Source organism: Danio rerio, chromosome 2 (assembly GCF_052040795.2).
Source record: "Danio rerio strain M-AB ecotype USA chromosome 2, GRCz13ab, whole genome shotgun sequence".
Classification (NCBI taxonomy): domain Eukaryota; kingdom Metazoa; phylum Chordata; class Actinopteri; order Cypriniformes; family Danionidae; genus Danio; species Danio rerio.
This window is the reverse complement of record NC_141022.1, coordinates 54633284-54655718: the sequence shown is the minus strand read 5'-3', so window position 1 is coordinate 54655718 and position 22435 is coordinate 54633284. Positions and strand designations below refer to the sequence as shown.

General features: G+C 42.7%; 2 protein-coding genes and 1 long non-coding RNA gene across 10 annotated transcripts in view; 1 reads left to right on the top strand and 2 right to left on the bottom strand.

The window, feature by feature from the left end:
- LOC147846525 (uncharacterized) overlaps positions 1–14474 on the top strand; it is a 56103-nt gene extending 41629 nt beyond the window's left edge. The window contains exons 5-6 of one of the 6 annotated variants that reach the window (XR_015479073.1): positions 9338–9384; positions 11386–13774. This is a non-coding gene — a long non-coding RNA (uncharacterized LOC147846525). Of the gene's footprint in view, positions 1–9337; positions 9385–11385 lie in introns of all 6 variants that reach the window. The other 5 variants (XR_015479076.1, XR_015479071.1, XR_015479072.1 and 2 more) reach the window with 5 other exon arrangements.
- Positions 1–22435, bottom strand: part of adcyap1r1a (ADCYAP receptor type Ia) — a 375079-nt gene that overhangs the window by 3609 nt on the left and 349035 nt on the right. The window lies entirely within an intron of this gene.
- The window catches only part of lrrc24 (leucine rich repeat containing 24), a 76184-nt gene that overhangs the window by 35361 nt on the left and 18388 nt on the right, over positions 1–22435 (bottom strand). The window lies entirely within an intron of this gene.

Sequence of the window (22435 nt, the reverse complement as noted above, 5' to 3'; positions counted from 1 at the left end):
TCCTACTCAGTTGTCTGCATAAGTTTTATATAATAATAATTCTTAATGGTGGAGAGGATACAGAGTGATGAAACAAATTATGATATGGAGATAATTAGGAGACCATGATGGACAGAAGCCATTCTTCAAATTTGGCCAAGATGCCAGGGACACACCCCTACTCTTTTTGGGGTATTTCCTCGCATTTTTAATGTCAGGACTGAGGTTTAACGTCTCACCCAAAAGACTGACAGTAAAGCATCCCCTTCCCTATACTGGGGCGTTAGAACCCATACAGACCAGCGATGGCCTTTCTAAAACCTCTTTCAGCAGCAACCTATTTTCCCATGTGGTCTCCCATCCAGGTACTGACCAAGCACAGCCCTGCTTGGCTTAACACCCCATTCACACTGGGCATCAGCGTTAATGCGTCATATTAACTTTAAATGAGTGAATGAGTCTTAAGCGTTCACGAACTGAATTGTGGGTCCGTCACTGGCGTTGCTTGCTGCAGAAATTGGGAATTTCTCAACTTTTCAAGTGCCAATGGAAGCGTCAGCCAATCAGAATGCTTTATGCAAATACCCCAGCTCAGACTGTACCTGATTGTGGACTTATTTCATTGGCCGACACTGCTATGATGATTACTTCAGCCCCAACTTCAGACACGTTCTCCGTCAAGAATTGACGCTGAAGCCCCATGTGAATTGGCCGTATATGGGTGACCATGTGAGAGCTGCAGAGAGCGAGCTGCTGTCTATGCATGTGTTGTTTTAAACCGATGCACATGTTGGCATTTCCATTAAGCCTTTTTCATGCGATATTCCAAAATATGCATTAAATAAATGGATGGAAACACAGCTAATGAATGGTTTCATTTTGCTTGTATTAATTTGGGGCTGTTTTGGCTTAAATGGATTTTTAATGTCAGGACTGAGGTTTAACTTTTACATTTATTTTTTACATTTAGTCATTTAGCAGACGCTTTTATCCAAAGCGACTTACAAATGAGGACAAGGAAGCAATTTACACAACTAAGAGCAACAATGAATAAGTACTAAAGGCAAGTTTCAGGTCTGTAAAGTCTAAGAAGGGAAGTATTAGTAGTATTAGTTTTTTTTTTTTTGTACAGTTAGTGTGATATTCAAAGAGGCAATTGCAGATTAGGAAGTGAAGTGGAGACTAAATAGTTGAGTTTTTAGTCGTTTCTTGAAAGTAGCGAGTGACTCTGCTGTTCTGATGCAGTTAGGGAGTTCATTCCACCAACTGGGCAGATTAAACGCGAGCGTTCGCGAAAGTGATTTCTTCCCTCTTTGGGATGGAACCACGAGGCGACGTTCATTCACAGAACGCAAGTTTCTGGAGGGCACATAGATCTGCAGAAGTGAGAGCAGATAAGAAGGAGCTAGGCCAGAAGTCACTTTGTAGGCAATTTTCTCACCCAAAAGACTGGCAGTATAGCATCCCCTTCACTATACTGGGGCGTTAGAACCCATACAGACCAACGATGGCCTTTCTAAAACCTCTTTCAGCAGCAACCTATTTTCCCATGTGGTCTCCCATCCAGGTACTGACCAAGCACAGCCCTGTTTGGCTTAACAATCCTTTCAGACAGGACATCAGCGTTAATGCGTCTCGTTTACTTTAAATGAGTGAATGAGTCTTAAGCGTTCACAAACTGAATTGTGGGTCCGTCACTGGCGTTGCTTGCTGCAGAAATTGGGAATTTCTCAACTTTTCAAGTGCCAATGGAAGCGTCAGCCAATCAGAATGCTTTATGCAAATACCCCAGCTCAGACTGTACCTGATTGTGGACTTATTTCATTGGCCGACACTGCTATGATGATTACTTCAGCCCCAACTTCAGACACGTTCTCCGTCAAGAATTGACGCTGAAGCCCCATGTGAATTGGCCGTATATGGGTGACCATGTGAGAGCTGCAGAGAGCGAGCTGCTGTCTATGCATGTGTTGTTTTAAACCGATGCACATGTTGGCATTTCCATTAAGCCTTTTTCATGCGATATTCCAAAATATGCATTAAATAAATGGATGGAAACACAGCTAATGAATGGTTTCATTTTGCTTGTATTAATTTGGGGCTGTTTTGGCTTAAATGGATTTTTAATGTCAGGACTGAGGTTTAACGTCTCATCCAAAAGACTGACAGTATAGCATCCCCTTCCCTATACTGGGGTGTTAGAACCCATACAGATCAACGGTGGCCTTTCTAAAACCTCTTTCAGCAACCTATTTTCACATGTGGTCTCCCATCCAGGTACTGACCAAGCACAGCCCTGCTTGGCTTAACACCTCGTTCACACTGGGCATCAGCGTTAATGCGTCTCGTTTACTTTAAATGTGTGAATGAGTCTTAAGCTTTCACAAGCTGAATTGTGGGTCCATCAGTGGCGTTGCTTGCTGCAGAAATTGGGAATTTCTCAACTTTTCAAGTGCCAATGGAAGCGTCAGCCAATCAGAACACTTTATGCAAATACCCCAGCTCAGACTGTACCTGATTGTGGACTTATTTCATTGGCCGACACTGGTATGATGATTACTTCAGCCCCAACTTCAGACACGCTCTCCGTCAAGAATTGACGCTGAAGCCCCATGTGAATTGGCCGTATATGGGTGACCATGTGAGAGCTGCAGAGAGCGAGCTGCTGTCTATGCATGTGTTGTTTTAAACCGATGCACATTTTGGCATTTCCATTAAGCCTTTTTCATGCGCTATTCCAAAATCTGCATTAAATAAATGGATGGAAACACAGCTAATGAAGGGTTTCATTTTGCTTGTATTAATTTGGGGCTGTTTTGGCTTAAATGGATTTTTAATGTCAGGACTTCGGTTTAACTTCTCACCCAAAAGACTGACAGTATAGCATCCCCTTCACTATACTGGGGCGTTAGAACCCATACAGACCAACGATGGCCTTTCTAAAACCTCTTTCAGCAGCAACCTATTTTCCCATGTGGTCTCCCATCCAGGTACTGACCAAGCACAGCCCTGCTTGGCTTAACACCCCATTCAGACAGGACATCAGCGTTAATGCGTCTCATTTACTTTAAATGAGTGAATGAGTCTTAAGCGTTCACGAACTGAATTGTGGGTCCGTCAGTGGCGTTGCTTGCTGCAGAAATTGGGAATTTCTCAACTTTTCAAGTGCCAATGGAAGCCTCAGCCAATCAGAACGCTTTATGCAAATACCCCAGCTCAGACTGTACCTGATTGTGGACTTATTTCATTGGCCGACACTGGTATGATGATTACTTCAGCCCCAACTTCAGACACGCTCTCCGTCAAGAATTGACGCTGAAGCCCCATGTGAATTGGCCGTATATGGGTGACCATGTGAGAGCTGCAGAGAGCGAGCTGCTGTCTATGCATGTGTTGTTTTAAACGATGCACATGTTGTCATTTCCATTAAGCCTTTTTCATGCGATATTCCAAAATCTGCATTAAATAAATGGATGGAAACACAGCTAATGAATGGTTTCATTTTGCTTGTATTAATTCGGGGCTGTTTTTGGCTTAAATGTGTCACTGGATGATGAACCCTAAGCAAATGTGAATATTTCATGCCTGTTGCTTAATTTAGAGAGTATTTGAGAGGACAGCGAGCTCGATTAATGCAACGTGACCCAAATAAGCCTTTTCATCTGCTCAAAGCATGAAGGAGAAAGACATGATAAGCATCAGTGGAGAAATGGCAGCCTATTCAAGTCCACTGTCCTGCTCTCAAACGCCATTGGAGGAAGAGAATGGAAATCACAGCAGATTGAATAAAAGGAGGGGGGAAATGGGAAATTCTGAATGAGTTTTGCTTTCAGCGTCTCTTTCTTTTGCTACGTGTGTCGCCTCACAAACATCGGCAAGTCAAAGGAAGGAGCTGTGGGCTGTTGAAAAGACGATGTTGTGTGCGAATCGACGCTGCCTTGCATTTGCGTCTGGATGCTGAAGTGATTCAGAAAGACGAGATCCTTTAAAAGCAGCACGAACATCTGCAGAATCTAATATTTAGCGGCTTCACGCTGTTTTACCAAAAGACTCGTGTTTGGAATTCAGTGCACTTTCCCTCCAAGAATGGTGGTGTGTTTTGAGAGTGGAAAACAGAGAAGTGATGGATGGATTTCGAAGATATCAGTAGTCAGACGTATTGATATACTGACAGATTGAAAGCAATAGGCGAAGCAAGGCATGCTTATTTATATAGCAGATTTCATACACAATAGTAAATCATAGTACCTTTATATTGAAATAGGATTTAAAAGAATCATAAAATAATTAAAGAATTAAAAACAACAAAGAATTAAGATCCAAGTGAACTGGAAGTAGACACAGACTATTATGTCAGTATACGGATGTGCTTCCAGGCCTACACACTGGCTCAATGGTTAGCACTGTCACCTAACAGCAAGAAGGTGGTACGAGTTCCGGCTGGGCCAGTTGACCTTTCTGTTTGTAGTTTGCATGTTGTCCTTGTGTTGGCGTAGGTTGCAGCTGGAAGAGCATTCGCTCTGTGAAACATATGCTGGATAAGTTGGCGGTTCATTCCACTGTGGCGAGCCCTGATGAAAAAAGGGACTAAGCCAAAGGAAAATTAAATTATTTGTTTACAACTGGGTATTGAGTAGGGGGCGGGGTGTTCTTTTTGCATAAATTAAAGGTCGGAGGGGGCGTGGTTAAGTATATTTTGCTAAGTGTTATGATTTGAATTTAAATAATTAGATTTTGTTTTAATGTCACCAAAACAAATATGTTTTTTTGTGGATTAACTTGCAATAATAGTTGACTTACAATGTGCGCTAGCAAACTAAACAATGTGAATTTTGATTTCATGCAGACTGTAACAAAAAAAAAAAGACATAACAATTTAATAAAACAAGTTTAAAATGAATAAAAATGGAAATATACTGTATATAAACACTAGGGATGTCCCTAGTCGGGCCCGATCGCGCGGTTTCAGACTAGATCGAAATCGGATGTCACCTCCCGATCAGGACTCGGATATATGTATACAGTATGTATGCAGATGCGGACAATTCAGTTTTGGTTCAGTAATAGATCATAACCGGTTATTATGTACTGACGTCATTTAGCTCATATGCACTATGTCATGGTAGAATGCTATGGCGAGGGAGGAGACCGCGAGTAATTTAAACGCAGAAACTCTGCTCAATTCACTGCATGTGTTTGCTAGACAGTCATTCAATGACACTTGCCATAGCAAACTGTTGATTGTGAAAATAAGATGAATTAAATAAAAATAAGAACATCCTGGATCAGTTTCTTTGCTCTTTTTTTTTTTATGTATTGTAGAAGAATCGGATCGAGTTTCGGTGTCGGCAAATACTCAATTTATTTTTGTTGAAAAAAATAATAATTTTGTAGTCATCTCAACTTAAATCTACATTAATCAAACAGACTAACAATATTAGGCTAAGTTTAACTTTAAAACAATGCTGAAACCTGTATAACTTATTAAAATAAGTTAAAGCAACAAAAAATTATTTTTGTCTTGACTTTGTCATACATTTTTTAAAGTGTAATGTATCTTAAAAAAGCATTAATATGAATATTTTTATTTGTGCTACTAAATAAAAAAAAATCTATTACATTGTCAGAATCAGAAAGAGCTTTATTGCTAGATATGTTCACACATACGAGGAACTTGTTTTCATGACATAAGCTTCTACAGTGCAACAAAATGACAGAGACAGGACAAAAAACAGACAATAAATATATTAAAAATAGAAGTAAGTAGTGGGGGTTGGGGGTCAGGGGGTAGTGCTTCTGTACAGTAGGTGGTTTTGGTATTATTCACAGAGTCCAGGTGTTCTCTGAAAACATATTTTTTAGTTGTCATTTCAATGATACCAGTGTATCTGCAGTCTGAGGCGGAATGGGAAGATCATTCCACCAGTGGGGAACATTGAATGAAAAGGTTTTGGAAGGTGACTTATAGCCTCTGTGTGATGGCACCACAAGGTTGTGCTCATATCCTGACCGAAGGCTCCTGGAGGTGATATAGACCTTAAGGAGCAGGTAAGAGGATGCAGTGCAAGGGTTGTCTGCCCCTAATTTTTTATGCAATGATTTGAACTTGATCCGAGCTTCAACCGGTAACTAATGCAAAGAGATAAAAAGAGGTGTTATATGGGCTCTCTTTGGCTCAATAAAGACTAGACGAGCTGCAGCGTTCCGGATCATCTGTAGAGGCTGTAAAGTAGGATACTGTATATAGAAAATATTTTCATGGGATCTTTTTTTTTTTATTCTAATTTGGCATAAAAGGAAATCAATAATGTTGACCAAAATAATGTATTTTTGGCTACTGTCATAAATATACCTGTGCAAAATAAATGGTCCATGGTCACATATGTCAGCAACAAAAATAATCATTATTCCGTTATATTAATAAATTAAAAAAAAAAAAAGGAAGAGTTGGGTCAAAAAAAAATAGTCAGCATAAAATCAAAATGCACATATGTACAAGTTGTCCAGATGACGTGCTTGACAATGCATATTACTAATCAAAAAATTAATTTTACCGTATTTACAATAGGACATACATAAAACGTTTTCATGGATCCTGGTCTTTATTTAATATTCTAATAATTTTTGCCATAAAAAAAGTCTGGCAATATTAAAATTTTGGCTACAGTCATAAATATATCCGTGTAACATAAGTGGTCCAGGGTCACATGTCAGCAAAAAAATATGAATAATTAATTTATTAAATACAAAAAAGAGAGAGTTGAGTAAAAAAATGATTCTAAATGAAATCAAAATGTGCAATATTTAGCCTAGATACAACTACAAGAAAATCTGGAGTCTTAAGAAAATCGAAATATAAAGAAATTTGCCTCTACAGTTTTCCAAATAACTTGATAATGCATATTGCTAATCAACAATTGAGTTTTAACTGTAGAAAATATATAAAATATTTTCAGGGACCCTGATCTTTATTTAATATTCATATTTTTGGCATAAAAGAAATATCCATTATTTTAACTTGTACAGTATGATGTGCCGTATTTTTGGCTATTGCCATAAATACACTCATGCAACATACAGTTAAGTGGTGAAGGGTCACATATGTCAGCAACAAAAATATTAATAATTACTTTAAATTAATCCATATAAAAAGGAGGAGTTCAGTCAAAAAATGAGTCAGCAAGAAATCAAAATGTGCAATGTTTGGCCTTAATACAACTACATGAAAATCTACAGTAAATACTGAAAATAAGTTAAGTTAATAAATGTGCAATATATGGCTTTGTTACCACTGCAAGAAAATCTAGAGTCTAAGAAAAACTACAGTAAATACTGAAAAATTTACCTTTACAATTGTCCAAATAAAGCACTTGCCAATACATATTACTAATCAAGAATTACGTTTTAACATATTCACAGTAGGAAATGTATACAATATTTTCAGGGACCCTGATCTTTTTTTAATATTCTAATTTTTGGCATAAAAGAAAAATCCATTATTTTAACTTGTACAGTATGATGTGTCGTATTTTTGGTCCAGGGTCACATATGTCAGCAATAAAACATATTAATAATAACTTTAAACTTATAAATACAAAAAAGAGAAATCAAATACTGAGTTTTAACATGTTTACAGTATGAAATATATCAAACGTTTTCATGGATCCTGATCTTTGTTTAATATTCTAATCATTTTTATCATAATAAAAAAATACTTTGACAGATATAATTTTGCCTAGATCCAGTTTATCAGCAATAAAAAAAAATAATATATTAAAATATACTACAATAATAAAATATTAAATTAATAAATTAAATGTATTTATTTTGATTTATATTTATTAATTTATTTTGTTTTATTTACATTTATTTAATTTAAATGTTTTTATAAAATTAAATTACAATTATTTTATTTAATTAGTAAACATTTTAATTATAAAACTTTCACATTTTAAATATTGAATTGAAATTATTTTTAAATATTATAATTCTTAAATTTAATTATTAAATACATTTTAATTGTTAAAATCATCATTTTTAAATATTTTCAGCTATAAAAAATATTAATTAATTAATTAATAAAAAAAGAGAAAGAGTTCAATCAAAAAAAAAGACTTCTGTCATTACTTAAGCTCACTCCAAACTTTATTCTTTCTGAATCTGAATGAGATCTGAGACTTTCAAAAGAAAGCATCACTAAAGCATCATAAAGTGGTCCGAGTGACTCATGTGCAATATTGCAGGTATTCTGAAGCCTTATATGATTCATGAGCCTTGGAGAAACATACTGGAGCTTTAGTCATTATTCACTAATAATCCTTTCCTCCAGTGAACTGTAAACCACAGCAACCCGATCATGGAGGATTGCCAGACAGAGCAGGCAAAAAAAGAAAAGTGTGCTCATTCATATACAATTTTCATGATTCGGAGCAGTAGAAAGAAAAACAAGAGCAATCACGTCTGTGATTTTGCCACATATTGAACCCATCAGTTTTTTGAACAAGTACAGAAAGTAAAACAGAACTGAGCAGCCTCTGTCTGCGTTTCTTTATGATCTACAGTCAGTTTGCTTCAGCCATATTTTCACCAATATATTCACCTATAATCTTTCCCTCCAGTGAACTGTAAACCACTGCAGTGGGATCATGGGGAATCATGTCAGTTGAGGGTCAAGCGGACCAAGAAGAAAGTGTGTTTAAGAATCATTTTTAGGATTCAGAGGATTGGGAAAAAATAAGAACGAATACTCAATCACTTCTGTTGAATGCATGGTTTTTTTTTTCATTTCAGTCCATCGGTTTATTGAACAACTACACAGAAGAAAAACACAAAGGCATGATTTGTCACTGGAATTATTTTAAAACTAAGGGCTCAATTTTAACGATCCAAGTGCAAAGTCTAAAGCGCATGTCACAAAAAGAGTAAATGTGCAGTTGGTGATCTGTCCAAATGCTATCCGTTAGCACAAAGGTCACCAATCTCAGTCCTGGAGGAGCGGTGTCCCTGCAGGGTTTAGCTCCAACTTGCTTTAACACACCTACCTGGATGTTTCAAAGTATACCTAGTAAGACTTTGATTAGCTTGTTTGGTGTGTTGGACTAAAGTTGGAGCTAAAATCTGCAGGACACGGGCCCTCCATGAACAAGTTTGGTGACCCCTGCATTAACATAATATCTTTGAATCACAGTCCCTCCCTTGTCGTCGAAAGCAACGCCTCCTGAACACGACTGCACACCTTACAGATGACAGAGACCCCCTAGATCAGGGGTGGGCAAACTCGGTCCTGGAGGACCAGTGTCCTGCAGATTTTAGCTTCAACTTTAATCCACAATTCTTCTTCTACTTGTTTTAATTACAGTTGGCAACACAACGTGGCATCTCTCTGCCATCTGAACACTGTAACAGGTAAAACGGCTTTGAAGCTATCATGCATATTATTAAAGTTGCACCGCACTCACAAAACAGCGCGCTGATTGATTCGATCCAAGTCTTTCTCATAAATTAATGCTAAGAGCTCTAAAAACGTCATGTTGTACTCGCCGGTACAGACATCCCGTCTTCATGCTGGAATTTATGCAAGGATCTCATGGCCGTGACGTAGCTTCAAAATTTCTTTTCAAACCGAGATTACGATTTTGCTCAAAATAACGCGAAAAACAACCAAATTTTCACTTTTTTTTGTGAAATATATGTGTCCTAATAGTGTTTATAGCAGCATGGGACACATGCAGTTGAAACCAGAAGTTTACATACACAGTATTAAAAGGCACATAACCATTAAAAAAAAAATTCTCTTTTAGGTAAGTTAGGATTGTCCAATGTGTTTCTGTAATGCTTAATAGCAGATTAATGAGAGATATTTTTTTGAGAAATTGTTAACTTTTCTTGAAAGTCAAGTTTAAATACAATAAGATTATTATGCCTCTGAGAAAGCTCAGATGATGATGTCAAGGTTTTGGAAGTTTTTTATTGGTTATTGACAACATTTGAGTTAATTGGAGGCACAACTGTAGACTAGAATTTAAGGAAAAACTCAAACACACGGCTTCCTTTTGTGACAACATGGGAAAATCAACAAGCCAGAATCAACAAAAAAGCCAGTTTACAATTTGCTAAATTGCACTGGGAAAAAGACAAATTTTTGGAGACATGTCCTGTGGTCTGATGGAACTAAGATTAAACTGTTTGGCCATAATGACCAGTGTTATTGGAGGACAAATGGGGAAAGCTTACAAGCCTAGGAACACCATCCCAACAGTGAGGTATGGGGGTGGCAGCATCATGTTGTTGGGCTGTTTTGCTGCAGGAGAGACTGGTCCACTTCACATCATAGATGGCATCATGAAGAAAGAACATTATGTAGAAATACTGAAGCAACATCTCAAGACATCAGCCAGGAAATTAAAACTTGGCCACGAATGGGTCTTCCAAACAGACCATGACCCTAAGCGTACTGCCAAATTAGTAAAAATGTGCTTTAAAGACAACAGAGTGAATGTTTTGAAGTGGCCATCACAAAGCCCTGAACTCAATCCTACAGAAAATTTGTGGGCAGAGTGGAAAAAGCTTGTGCGAGCAAGACAGCCAACAAATCTGACTCAGTTACACCAATTCTGTCAGGAAGAATGGGCCAAAATACCTTTAAAACTATTGTGAGAAGCTTGTGGAAGAATACCCAAAACATTTGACCAAAGTTACACAGTTTAAAAGCAAAGCTAAAAAAAAACTACCAAGGAAATGTGGGTAAACATTTGACAGTCTAGAAATTTATAAAAATTCTCTCTCAAAAAAAAAAAATCTCTCATTATTCTGGCATTTAGCAAATGTAAATCATTTAGGTAATCCTAACAAACTTAAAATAGTAAACGTTTAGTATGATTTACAAGACATAGTACGTAAACTTCTGGTTTCATATGACTGTCAGCATCTCAAAAAATGTGTTTTGGTGTTTTGTGACTCTTTAATAAGCTGCAACCACCACAACTCTTGAGTTTTTTTTGGGAACAACTTAATTGTTTTGAGTTTAATCCAATTAAATTTGTAAAAACAAATAAGTAATTTTAATTCGCTCATGTTGTCTCAACACAAATCTGTTGTGTGGAACCCAGCATTTTTCACAGTGTTGGAAGAAAAAAAAGAAAGCACAAACACTCAGTTACATTTCTATAATTCATGTTGTTGTGCAACAAATTGAGCTCATCAGTTACTCGAACAAGTCAACAACAGAAAACAGAGACTATTGGTCACTGAACAGCTTCTGGCTTTCTGGATAATCTGAATGTCAGCTTTGCTTCAGTGATATTTCGTTCTGTCAAGAGTCTGCTTATAATTCTATTCGCTCTGGATGAGCTATAAGGCTTGTGCGGTTCCAACATGCTAACACACACTCTTGTTTATTGTTTGCAGCAGTCCTGAATGCACTGAGAGACAGAGCTTTGTTTGGGTTTCATCGGGTTTCATATCAGGAGTGCTGTATGTAACGGCTCTACGATTTGTGAAATGGCAATTGATTCAGTGTCTGCCCTGAGCGAGAGCGTGGAGACACCACACTGTCCTTGTTGCAGAAAAAGCTGGACACTCAATCTACTACAGTATGTGCTGCTCTGGAAAAGAAAATGTGAGCTCAGTCAAGGACAATGAAAGGTAAACTGTGGATTTAACATCCTTTTGTGTGTTTATTCACTATCCTCATATAGTGGATTGCTCTAGTTTTCTCATTTTTAAGGCTGGTTTCATGTCTGCCGTAATGGACTACTTAATGGACTAAAAATGCCATAAAGGCCAGTTCTTGGAAATTGAGATTTATACATCTGAGTTAGGGCTGCAAATATTGGAAAAATAAGACATTGCGATATTTTGTTTTGCTGCGATATATATTGCAACATGGATACACCAGATTTTCACCAGATGAATTGAGTAGCTCTATTTGGAAAGATTTCATTAATTTAGATCAAAATGGTCTCATAGATACAAATGGTCTCATAGATACAGTGCATCTGGAAAGTATTCATAGCGCTTCACTTTTCCCACATTTTTCCTATCTTACAGCCTTATTCCAAAATTGATTGAATTAATTAATTTCCTCAAAATTCTACACACAATACCACATAATGTCAATGTGAAAAAATAGTTTTTGAAATTGTTGCAAAAATCTGAAAAATCACATGTACAGAAGTATGCACAGTCTGTGCTCAATACTTTGTTGATGCACCTTTGGCAGCGATTACAGCCTCAAGTCTTTTTGAATATGATGCCACAAGCTTGGCACACCTGTCTTTGGAAAATTTTGCCCATTCCTCTTTGCAGTAGCTCTCAAGCTCTATCAGGTTGGATGGGAAGCAACAGTGTACAGCCATTTTCAGATCTCTCCAGAGATGTTCAATAGGATTTAGGTCTGGGCTCTGGCTGGGCCACTCAAGGACATTCACCGAGTTGTTGTGAAGCCACTTCATTGATATTTTGGCGGTGTGCTTTGGGTCATTGTCGTGCTGAAAGGTGAACTGTCGTCCCTGTCTGAGGTCAAAAGCACTTTGAAGCAGGTTTTTATTCAGGATGTCTCTGTACATTGCTTTATTCATCTTTCCCTCTATCCTGACTAGTCTTCCAGTTCCTGCTGCTGAAAAGCATCCTCACAGCATGATGCTGCCACCACCATACTTCACTTTAGGGATGGTATTAGCCTGGTGATGAGCGGTGCCTGGTTTTCTCCAAATGTAACGTCCGGCGTTCACTCCAAACAGACAAATTTTAGTCCTGTCAGACCAGAGAATTTTGTTTCTTATGGTTTGAAAGTCCTTCAGATGCCTTTTGGCAAATTCCAGGCAGGGATTGGCTTCCGTCTGGCCACTCTACCATACAGGCCTGATTGGTGGATTGCTGCACAGATGGTTGTCCTTCTGTAAGGTTCTCCTCTCTCCACAGAAGAACGCTGAAGCTCAGACAGAGTGACCATCTGGTTATTGATCACCTCCCTGATTAAGGCCCTTCTCCCCCGATCACTAAGCTTAGATGGCCAGCCAGCTCTAGGAAGAGTCCTGGTCGTTCCAAACATCTTCCACTTACAGATGATGGAGGCCACTGTGCTCATTGGAACTTTCAGAGCAGCAGAAATGTTTCTGTAACCTTCCCCAGCCTTGTGCCTGGAGACAATCCTGTCTCGGAAGTCTACAGACAATTCCTTTGTCTTCATGCTTGGTTTGTGCTTTGACATGCACTGTTAACCCTGGGCCCTTATATAGACAGGTGTATGCCTTTTCAAATCATCTCCAATCAACTGAATTCACCACAGATGAACTCCAATGAAGCTGCTGAAACATCTCAAGAATGATCAGTGGAAACAGAATGTACCTGAGCTCAATTTAAAGCTTCACGGCAAAGGCTGTGAATACTGATGTACATGTGATTTTTCATGGTTTTTATTTTTAATAAATTTGAATTTCAGCAAATCTTTTTTCACACTGTCATTATGGGGTATTGTGTGTAGAATTTTAAGGAATCAAATGAATTGAATCCATTTTGAAATAAGGCTGTAACATAAAAATGTGAAAAAAGTAAAGAGCTAGGACTACTTTTCAGATGCACTTTATGTTACTGTTAACTTTATAACTATATTATACTATGTGGAATTAATATACATTGCCTGTTTATAGTAATTTCTTAAAGTTACTTAAAGTTTTTGTTCAAATGTATTGCTGAAAAATATCTTTTTCCACCATGATGGCTCTTGTACATCGTTTTATTATCTTTTGGTAGAAGCTTGTGTCATTTCTGGTAATAAAAAAAAACTTTAAGTCAGAATTTGCCAGCAACACAACATGCACTACAACATTATATATTACAGTGTAAGTAGTAAGTCAACAAATAACTTCTAATTTCCTAATTCCTAATTAAATATCAGCTGGGCTTCATAAGAAAATAATGCCAAAAACAATTCACTATTTTCTCATTGCTTGACATCTCAATGTTGTCATTTCATCTCAATGTAACATCATATACCCATAAAGCTGCCGTGACATCTACATGCATCATGCGGCATGTGAATAAACTCTAACACCTGTCGTCCTCATAAAACATCATCATATTCAACCCTAATGTGCTCCCCGGAGTGCTTTCTTAATGCCCGCAGACGCCAAGAGGGAAATGGGCCGATCTGAAAGCTTTGAGTGCCAGGACCAACCCAGATAATCAATACAAATCACACCTATGGCCCATCATCTGACACGGGCATTCATCAGGTCGTCCCTAATGTGAACATAAAGCTCAGCGTTTGAATAAGAGCACTTGAAGAGCTCAAATACGCAGATAAAAGAGGAAGAATGTAAGCGCGAGTGCAGATACACAGAGATGCCCTGCGGTCGTGCCTCCCAGGTTGTCATGGAAACAATAGCAGAGGGCATGAATTCTGGAGGCAAGGCCTGCGGGCGCAGTGACGAGCGAGAGTCTGAACAGACACACAGAGAAACAAAGAGAGAAAATAAAGAGGAGGAAACGTATTCATTAAACGCTTTTGCAGTGGTGCACTTTTCATCCGCCTTCAGTCAAATGTGCTGCGAGAATAACTGTTATTATTATTATTAGTCATACGCAGAAAGAGACAAAGCTTTATTTAAAAGTTTTTTTTTTTTTTCTAGCAATCTGCTGATTTACAGTGCATCCGGAAAGTATTCATAGTGCTTCACTTTTTACACATTTTCTTATGTTACAGCCTTAATCCAAAATGAAGTAAATTCATTTATTTCCTCAGAATTCTACACACAATACCCCATAATGACAATGTGAAAAAAGTGTTTTTGAAATTGTTGCAAATTTATTAAAAATAAAAACCCTGAAAATACACATGTACATCAGTATTCACAGCCTTTGCCGTGAAGCTCTAAATTGAGCTCAGCTACATTCTGTTTCCACTGATCATTCTTGAGATGTTTCAGCAGCTTAATTGGAGTTCACCTGTTTTAAATTCAGTTGATTGGAATTATTAATTGTTAATTGTTAATTGTCTGTAGACAGGATTGTCTTGACCAGGACTCCACCAGAGTCCACCAGGACTCTTCCTAGAGCTGGCCGGCCATCTAAGCTGAGTGATCGGGGGAGAAGGGCCTTAGTCAGGGAGGTGATTAATAACCCGATGGTCACTTTGTCTGACCTCCAGCGTTGTTCTGTGGAGAGAGGAGAACCTTACAGAAGGACAACCATCTGTGCAGCAATCCACCAATCAGCCCTGTATGGTAGAGTGGCCAGACGGAAGCCAATCCTTGCCAGGAATATGCCAAAAGGCGTCTGAAGGACTCTCAGACCATAAGAAACAAAATTCTCTGGTCTGTTAAGACTAAAATTGAACTTATTGGAGTGAATGCCTGGCGATACGTTTAGAGAAAACCAGGCACCGCTCATCACTTGGCTAATACCATCCCTACAGTGACGCATGGTGGTGGCAGCATCATGCTGTGGGGCTGTTTTTCAGCAGCAGGAACTGGAAGACTAGTCAGGATAGAGGGAGAGATGAATGCAGCAATGTACAGAGTCATCCTGAATGAAAACCTGCTTTAGAGTGCTCTTGACCGGGGCGACGGTTCATCTTCCAGCAGGACAATGACCTAAAGCACACCCCAAAAATATCAATAGAGTGGCTTCACAACAACTCTGTGAATGTCCTTGAGTGGCCCAGCCAGAGCCCAGACCTAATTCCTATTGAACATCTCTGGAGAGATCTGAAAATGGCTGTACACTGTCGCTTTCCATCACACCTGATAGAGCTTGAGAGCTACTGCACAGAGGAATGGGCAAAAATTCACAAAGAAAAGTATGCCAAGCTTGTGGCATCATATTCAAAAAGACTTAAGGCTGTAATTGCTGCCAAAGGTGCATCAACAAAGTATTGAGCAAAGGCTGTGAATACCTCTGTACATGTGATTTTTCAGGTTTCTTATTTTTAATAAATTTGCAACAATTTCAAAAACTCTTTTTCACATTGTTATTATGGGGTATTGTGCGTAGAATTTTGAGGAAATAGATAAATTTATTCCATTTTGGATTAAGGCAGAAAGATAAAAAATGTGGAAAAAGTGAAGCACTATGAATACTTTCCGGATGCACTGTATGTGGATTTTGTGAGTTTATTTACCTTATTATGAAACATTTACCTATATATATATATATATATATATATATATATATATATATATATATATATATATATATATATATATATATTGTGATGGGCTGAAGAATCACACGACAAAAAGAATTAAAGTTTAGATCCCAGAGGGTGGATTTATTTACAAAGGTGCATGAGTGCAAGATCCAAAGGGGTGCTCCAGCGGGTGATGTTCTTTCATCCGTGGGGTGCTCAGTGTCTGTGAGATGGGTCTAGGAACCCGATCGGTCACCAACTGCTGTCTAGAGGAAAGAAAGGGAGAATAAGTGTTACTGCTCTGTTTCCTTCGTATGCTTCTCCCTTTCTGGTTCTTTTGGTGAGGCTTATGTAGCCGGTCTTGGATGAGTTGCAGCTGGTGCTGATTAGTTGGGAATGAGAGGGCCCAGGTGTTCCTCGTTCCTCTCCAGGACGATGCTGATAGCTTCATGGGATGCTTGTCACACTCCCCCCCCCTAAGTGGCGTCCTGGTCCTGTGGATGATATGAGACAATAGGGGAGAATTAAGGGGTGGGTGGGGAGTGACCCCTGACAGACCTGCAAAAGCCGCCCAGATCCGAGAGAGTCCATCAGCGTTGGCGTTGGCAGTCCCGGCCCGGTGACGCACATTGAAGTGGAAGTCCTGGAGCGCGAGGAACCATCTTGTCACCCTGGCATTTGTGTCCTTTGCCCTGGCCATCCACTGCAGAGGTGCATGATCGGTAACCAGGGTGAACTGGCGGCCAAGGAGGTAGTACCGCAGCTCCAGGACTGCCCACTTGATGGCAAGGGCTTCTTTTTCTACGGCGGCGTATTTTCTCTCGGCTGGGGTCAGCTTTCTGCTGATGTATAGGATCGGATGCTCTTCCCCTTCCTGAACCTGTGACAGAACAGCTCCTAGTCCTGTGTCAGAGGCATCCGTCTGCAGCAGGAAGGGACAGCCAAAATCAGGAGCTCGAAGTACTGGTTCTGAGGTCAGTGCTGTCTTTATGCTCCTGAAGGCTTCCTCGGCTGCCGGCGTCCAGTTTACCTTCTCTGGTTTCCCCTTCCTGGTCAGATCTGTCAGAGGGGCGGCTAAAGAGGAGAAATTAGGGATAAAACAGCGATAGTACCCTGCCAACCCTAAGAATGCTCGTACCTGGGTTTTGGACACCGGCCTGGGAGCAATGCGGACAGCTTCAACCTTTTTTTCTTGGGGTTGGATGAGTCCTCTTCCCACTTGGAAACCCAGGTACTTCGCTTCAGAGAGAGCAAGATGGCACTTATGAGGGTTGGCCGTGAGTCCAGCCCTCCGGAGTTCAGACAGCACCCTCCGTAGACGGTCCAGATGATCCTCCCATGTCTCCGAGTGGATCACAATGTCGTCTAAGTATGCTGCGGCATATGCGTGGTGGGGCCGGAGTATGATATCCATCATACGTTGAAATGTGGCAGGGGCCCCGTGCAGGCCAAAGGGAAGGGTCCGGTACTGCCAATGACCACTGGGGGTGGAAAAGGCAGTTTTAGGTTTGGCATTCTCAGACAGTGGTACTTGCCAGTAGCCTTTGGTTAGGTCTATGGTAGAGATGTACCGGGCCCTTCCCAGGCGGTCCAACAGCTCATCCACACGAGGCATGGGGTAGCTGTCAAATTCTGAGACTTCATTAAGCCGACGAAAGTCATTGCAGAACCGGAGGGTGCCATCAGGTTTGGGGACCATCACGATTGGGCTGGACCATGGACTTGATGAGGGTTCTATCACCCCTAATTTTAGCATTTGTTTTATCTCCTCTTCTATAGCCTGCCGACGAGCCTCAGGGACCCGATAGGGCCGCTGCCGTATGATGACTCCTGGCGGTGTTCGTATATCATGTTGGAGAAGGCTGGTTTGCCCGGGGAGATAAGAGAACACATCTGGGAACTGACCGATCAGGTGCCGCAGATCCCCCTTTTGAGCAGCCGAGAGATGGGGGTTGATGTCAACAACCACGGGTTCAGAAGTGGCGAGGGCAGCGAGTTGGACCCTAGTTCCAATCCATTTCTTTAGAAGGTTAATGTGGTACAACTGATCTGCCTTTCGTTTTCCTGGTTGTTGCACCCGGTAGGTCACTGGTCCGATTTTTTCCAATACCGTGTAGGGGCCCTGCCATGTGGCCAGGAACTTACAAGCTGCATTTGGAATTAGGACCATGACCCGATCTCCTGGTTGGAATTCCCGTGCTTGTGCTGCTCTGTTGTAGTGGCGTTGTTGGGCCTTTTGTGCTGTAATCAGATGCTCCCGGACTAACGGCATGACACGGTCGATTTTTTCCCTCATCTGCTTGACGTGTTCCACCACAGACCGATGGGCCGCCGGCTGCTGCTCCCAGGCCTCCTTTGCCACATCCAGGAGGCCACGGGGTTGTCGTCCGAAGAGGAGCTCAAAGGGGGTGAAGCCAGTTGAGGCCTGGGGAACTTCCCGGATCCCGAAGAGAATGTAGGGCAGCATAAGGTCCCAGTCACGCTTGTCCTCCGCGGCGACCCGTCTTAGCATTTGCTTTAGTGTTTGGTTAAAGCGTTCAACCAAGCCATCTGTCTGGGGGTGATAGACAGTGGTCCTCAACTGCTTCACCTTCAGCAGCCTGCAGAGGTCAGCCATTAGCCGGGACATAAAGGGGGTACCCTGATCGGTCAGGATCTCTGCAGGGATGCCAACTCGGCTAGAGAGCAAGAAGAGCTCCTGGGCGATGGCTTTGGCGGTGGCTTTCCGAAGGGGCACCGCCTCTGGGTAACGGGTAGCATAGTCAACAATCACCAGGATGTGCTCATGTCCCCGGGCAGATTTAGGCAATGGCCCAACCAGGTCCATCCCAATGCGCTCGAAGGGCACCTCAATAATTGGTAATGGAATTAGAGGACTCGGGGGAGGTGTCCTTGGTGAGGTTCGTTGGCAGGTGGGGCAGGCCTGGCAGAACCGCTTTACATCTGCCTCCAGTCCTGGCCAGTGGAAACGGTCCCGTATCCGCTGGACTGTATTGGCCACCCCAAGGTGTCCTGCCATGGGATGGGAGTGGGCCAGTTCCAGTATTGCTTCAGTCTTGGATCGGGGTACGACCAGCAGTAGTTTTTCCTCCCCCCTCCGCTGTGCGACCCAGTAAAGCAGGCCATTCTGGATAGCAAAGTATGGGAGAGGGTGGGGACCAGGCTGACTGTCTTTTCCCTCTATGACTCGGACTTGGGTCCAGCAATGTTTCAACCTATCGTCTCCCTGTTGTTCCTTAGCAAATGAGCCCCCTCCTGTGACCTGTTGAAAGACATCATAAAACAGGTTAGTATTATGAGAGGGGGACTCACCATCTCTCCCGCTGTCTGATGCCAGAAGGACGGGTCGCTGACGAGGTCTTCGGTTGGGCTTTTTACGGTGACGGCTCCCTCTGGGGCTGGCAGGTTGGGAAGCTGCGGCTAACAGGCGCTCTAAACCTGGCCAGTCTCTCCCAAGGAGCACAGGAACTGGTAGATCTCTCACCACTCCCACCTCGACTGGCCAGGTATCAGGGCCGGCTGAAATGGTTACATGACGGGCAGGGACCTGACGGGTGTCCCCGTGGACACAGGTGATAGGCAGGAAGGTCTTTGACCCAGTCCGTGGGGCCAAAATCCGTGCGTGTACCAGACTAACCGCACTACCAGAGTCGAGTAGGGCCCGGTATGGTTTTCCGTTGACCTTGACATCCGCTTCTGGGGCTCCTTCGGGTAGGTCTCTGTGTACAATGCAGCCTGCCAGCCAGGTCCGTGAGGGGGGTGTTGAAACCTCTGTTGGCATGGGCTCCTCCCGTGGAGAGGGAACCGTCGGCCTGCTCACCGGTCGTTGAGGGCCCTCTGGCGCTCGTCGCTCCTGGACCACCCTCCGGGGAAAAGGCGGCGCTCTCTCCCCTCCTTCCCGATGTAGGGTCGCATCCGCCAGTTCAATCGCCTCAATGAGCTCCAGGGTGGTTGAGGGGTTTCTCATTCCGACTACTCGTCGATGGGATCGGGGAAGAGCCCGGAGCAATTTGTCGATGACCACCCGTTCCGCTACCTGACTCGGCGTTGGGTCTTCCGCCAAGAGCCAATGTCTCGCAAGTCGTGTGAGACCCGCTGCTTGGGCACGGACCGGCAGATGGGGCTTATATGTCCACTCAAAAAACTGTTGAGCTGCACATGTGGATGACAGTCCCATATGGGCCAGGATTTCCCGTTTTAGGTCCTGGTAAGTGGTAGCTGCACCATCGGGGAGAGAAAAGTAGGTGCGCTGGGCGTCACCAGTCAGCAGGGGAGCCAGGACCTGCGGCCAGTCGTCGACATTCCACCCTTCATTCGTAGCAGTGGTTTCAAACATTTGTAAATAAGATTCAATATCATCGTGAGGGGTTAGCTTTGGAAGGAGTTGAGTGGCTCGGGCACGAGGGTCTGGTAGCGGAACACGTTGTGCAGCAGCCAGACGCAGGGCAAAAAGTTCTTGCTCCGTCTGGTCCTGACGAGCTGCCAGATGCTCGGCCACTTGCTGCTGGCGGATGCTGACCTCGGTGAGTCGCTGGAGAAGTTCATCCATCCTGTAGGGGGAGTGAGCGCTCGCCTGCACACAAAAGGAAGAGAAAGAAAAAAAATAAATAAATAAATAAATGATTTTTTTTTTTTTTTTTTTTTTTTTTTTTAGCTGCGGCTAACAGGCGCTCTAAACCTGGCCAGTCTCTCCCAAGGAGCACAGGAACTGGTAGATCTCTCACCACTCCCACCTCGACTGGCCAGGTATCAGGGCCGGCTGAAATGGTTACATGACGGGCAGGGACCTGACGGGTGTCCCCGTGGACACAGGTGATAGGCAGGAAGGTCTTTGACCCAGTCCGTGGGGCCAAAATCCGTGCGTGTACCAGACTAACCGCACTACCAGAGTCGAGTAGGGCCCGGTATGGTTTTCCGTTGACCTTGACATCCGCTTCTGGGGCTCCTTCGGGTAGGTCTCTGTGTACAATGCAGCCTGCCAGCCAGGTCCGTGAGGGGGGTGTTGAAACCTCTGTTGGCATGGGCTCCTCCCGTGGAGAGGGAACCGTCGGCCTGCTCACCGGTCGTTGAGGGCCCTCTGGCGCTCGTCGCTCCTGGACCACCCTCCGGGGAAAAGGCGGCGCTCTCTCCCCTCCTTCCCGATGTAGGGTCGCATCCGCCAGTTCAATCGCCTCAATGAGCTCCAGGGTGGTTGAGGGGTTTCTCATTCCGACTACTCGTCGATGGGATCGGGGAAGAGCCCGGAGCAATTTGTCGATGACCACCCGTTCCGCTACCTGACTCGGCGTTGGGTCTTCCGCCAAGAGCCAATGTCTCGCAAGTCGTGTGAGACCCGCTGCTTGGGCACGGACCGGCAGATGGGGCTTATATGTCCACTCAAAAAACTGTTGAGCTGCACATGTGGATGACAGTCCCATATGGGCCAGGATTTCCCGTTTTAGGTCCTGGTAAGTGGTAGCTGCACCATCGGGGAGAGAAAAGTAGGTGCGCTGGGCGTCACCAGTCAGCAGGGGAGCCAGGACCTGCGGCCAGTCGTCGACATTCCACCCTTCATTCGTAGCAGTGGTTTCAAACATTTGTAAATAAGATTCAATATCATCGTGAGGGGTTAGCTTTGGAAGGAGTTGAGTGGCTCGGGCACGAGGGTCTGGTAGCGGAACACGTTGTGCAGCAGCCAGACGCAGGGCAAAAAGTTCTTGCTCCGTCTGGTCCTGACGAGCTGCCAGATGCTCGGCCACTTGCTGCTGGCGGATGCTGACCTCGGTGAGTCGCTGGAGAAGTTCATCCATCCTGTAGGGGGAGTGAGCGCTCGCCTGCACACAAAAGGAAGAGAAAGAAAAAAAAAAATAAATAAATAAATGATTTTTTTTTTTTTTTTTTTTTAAATAGATGAGTGGGAGTCTGGGTGTCGGTGATTCTTCACTCTTCTGCCCGCATTCTCCACCAGTGTGATGGGCTGAAGAATCACACGACAAAAAGAATTAAAGTTTAGATCCCAGAGGGTGGATTTATTTACAAAGGTGCATGAGTGCAAGATCCAAAGGGGTGCTCCAGCGGGTGATGTTCTTTCATCCGTGGGGTGCTCAGTGTCTGTGAGATGGGTCTAGGAACCCGATCGGTCACCAACTGCTGTCTAGAGGAAAGAAAGGGAGAATAAGTGTTACTGCTCTGTTTCCTTCGTATGCTTCTCCCTTTCTGGTTCTTTTGGTGAGGCTTATGTAGCCGGTCTTGGATGAGTTGCAGCTGGTGCTGATTAGTTGGGAATGAGAGGGCCCAGGTGTTCCTCGTTCCTCTCCAGGACGATGCTGATAGCTTCATGGGATGCTT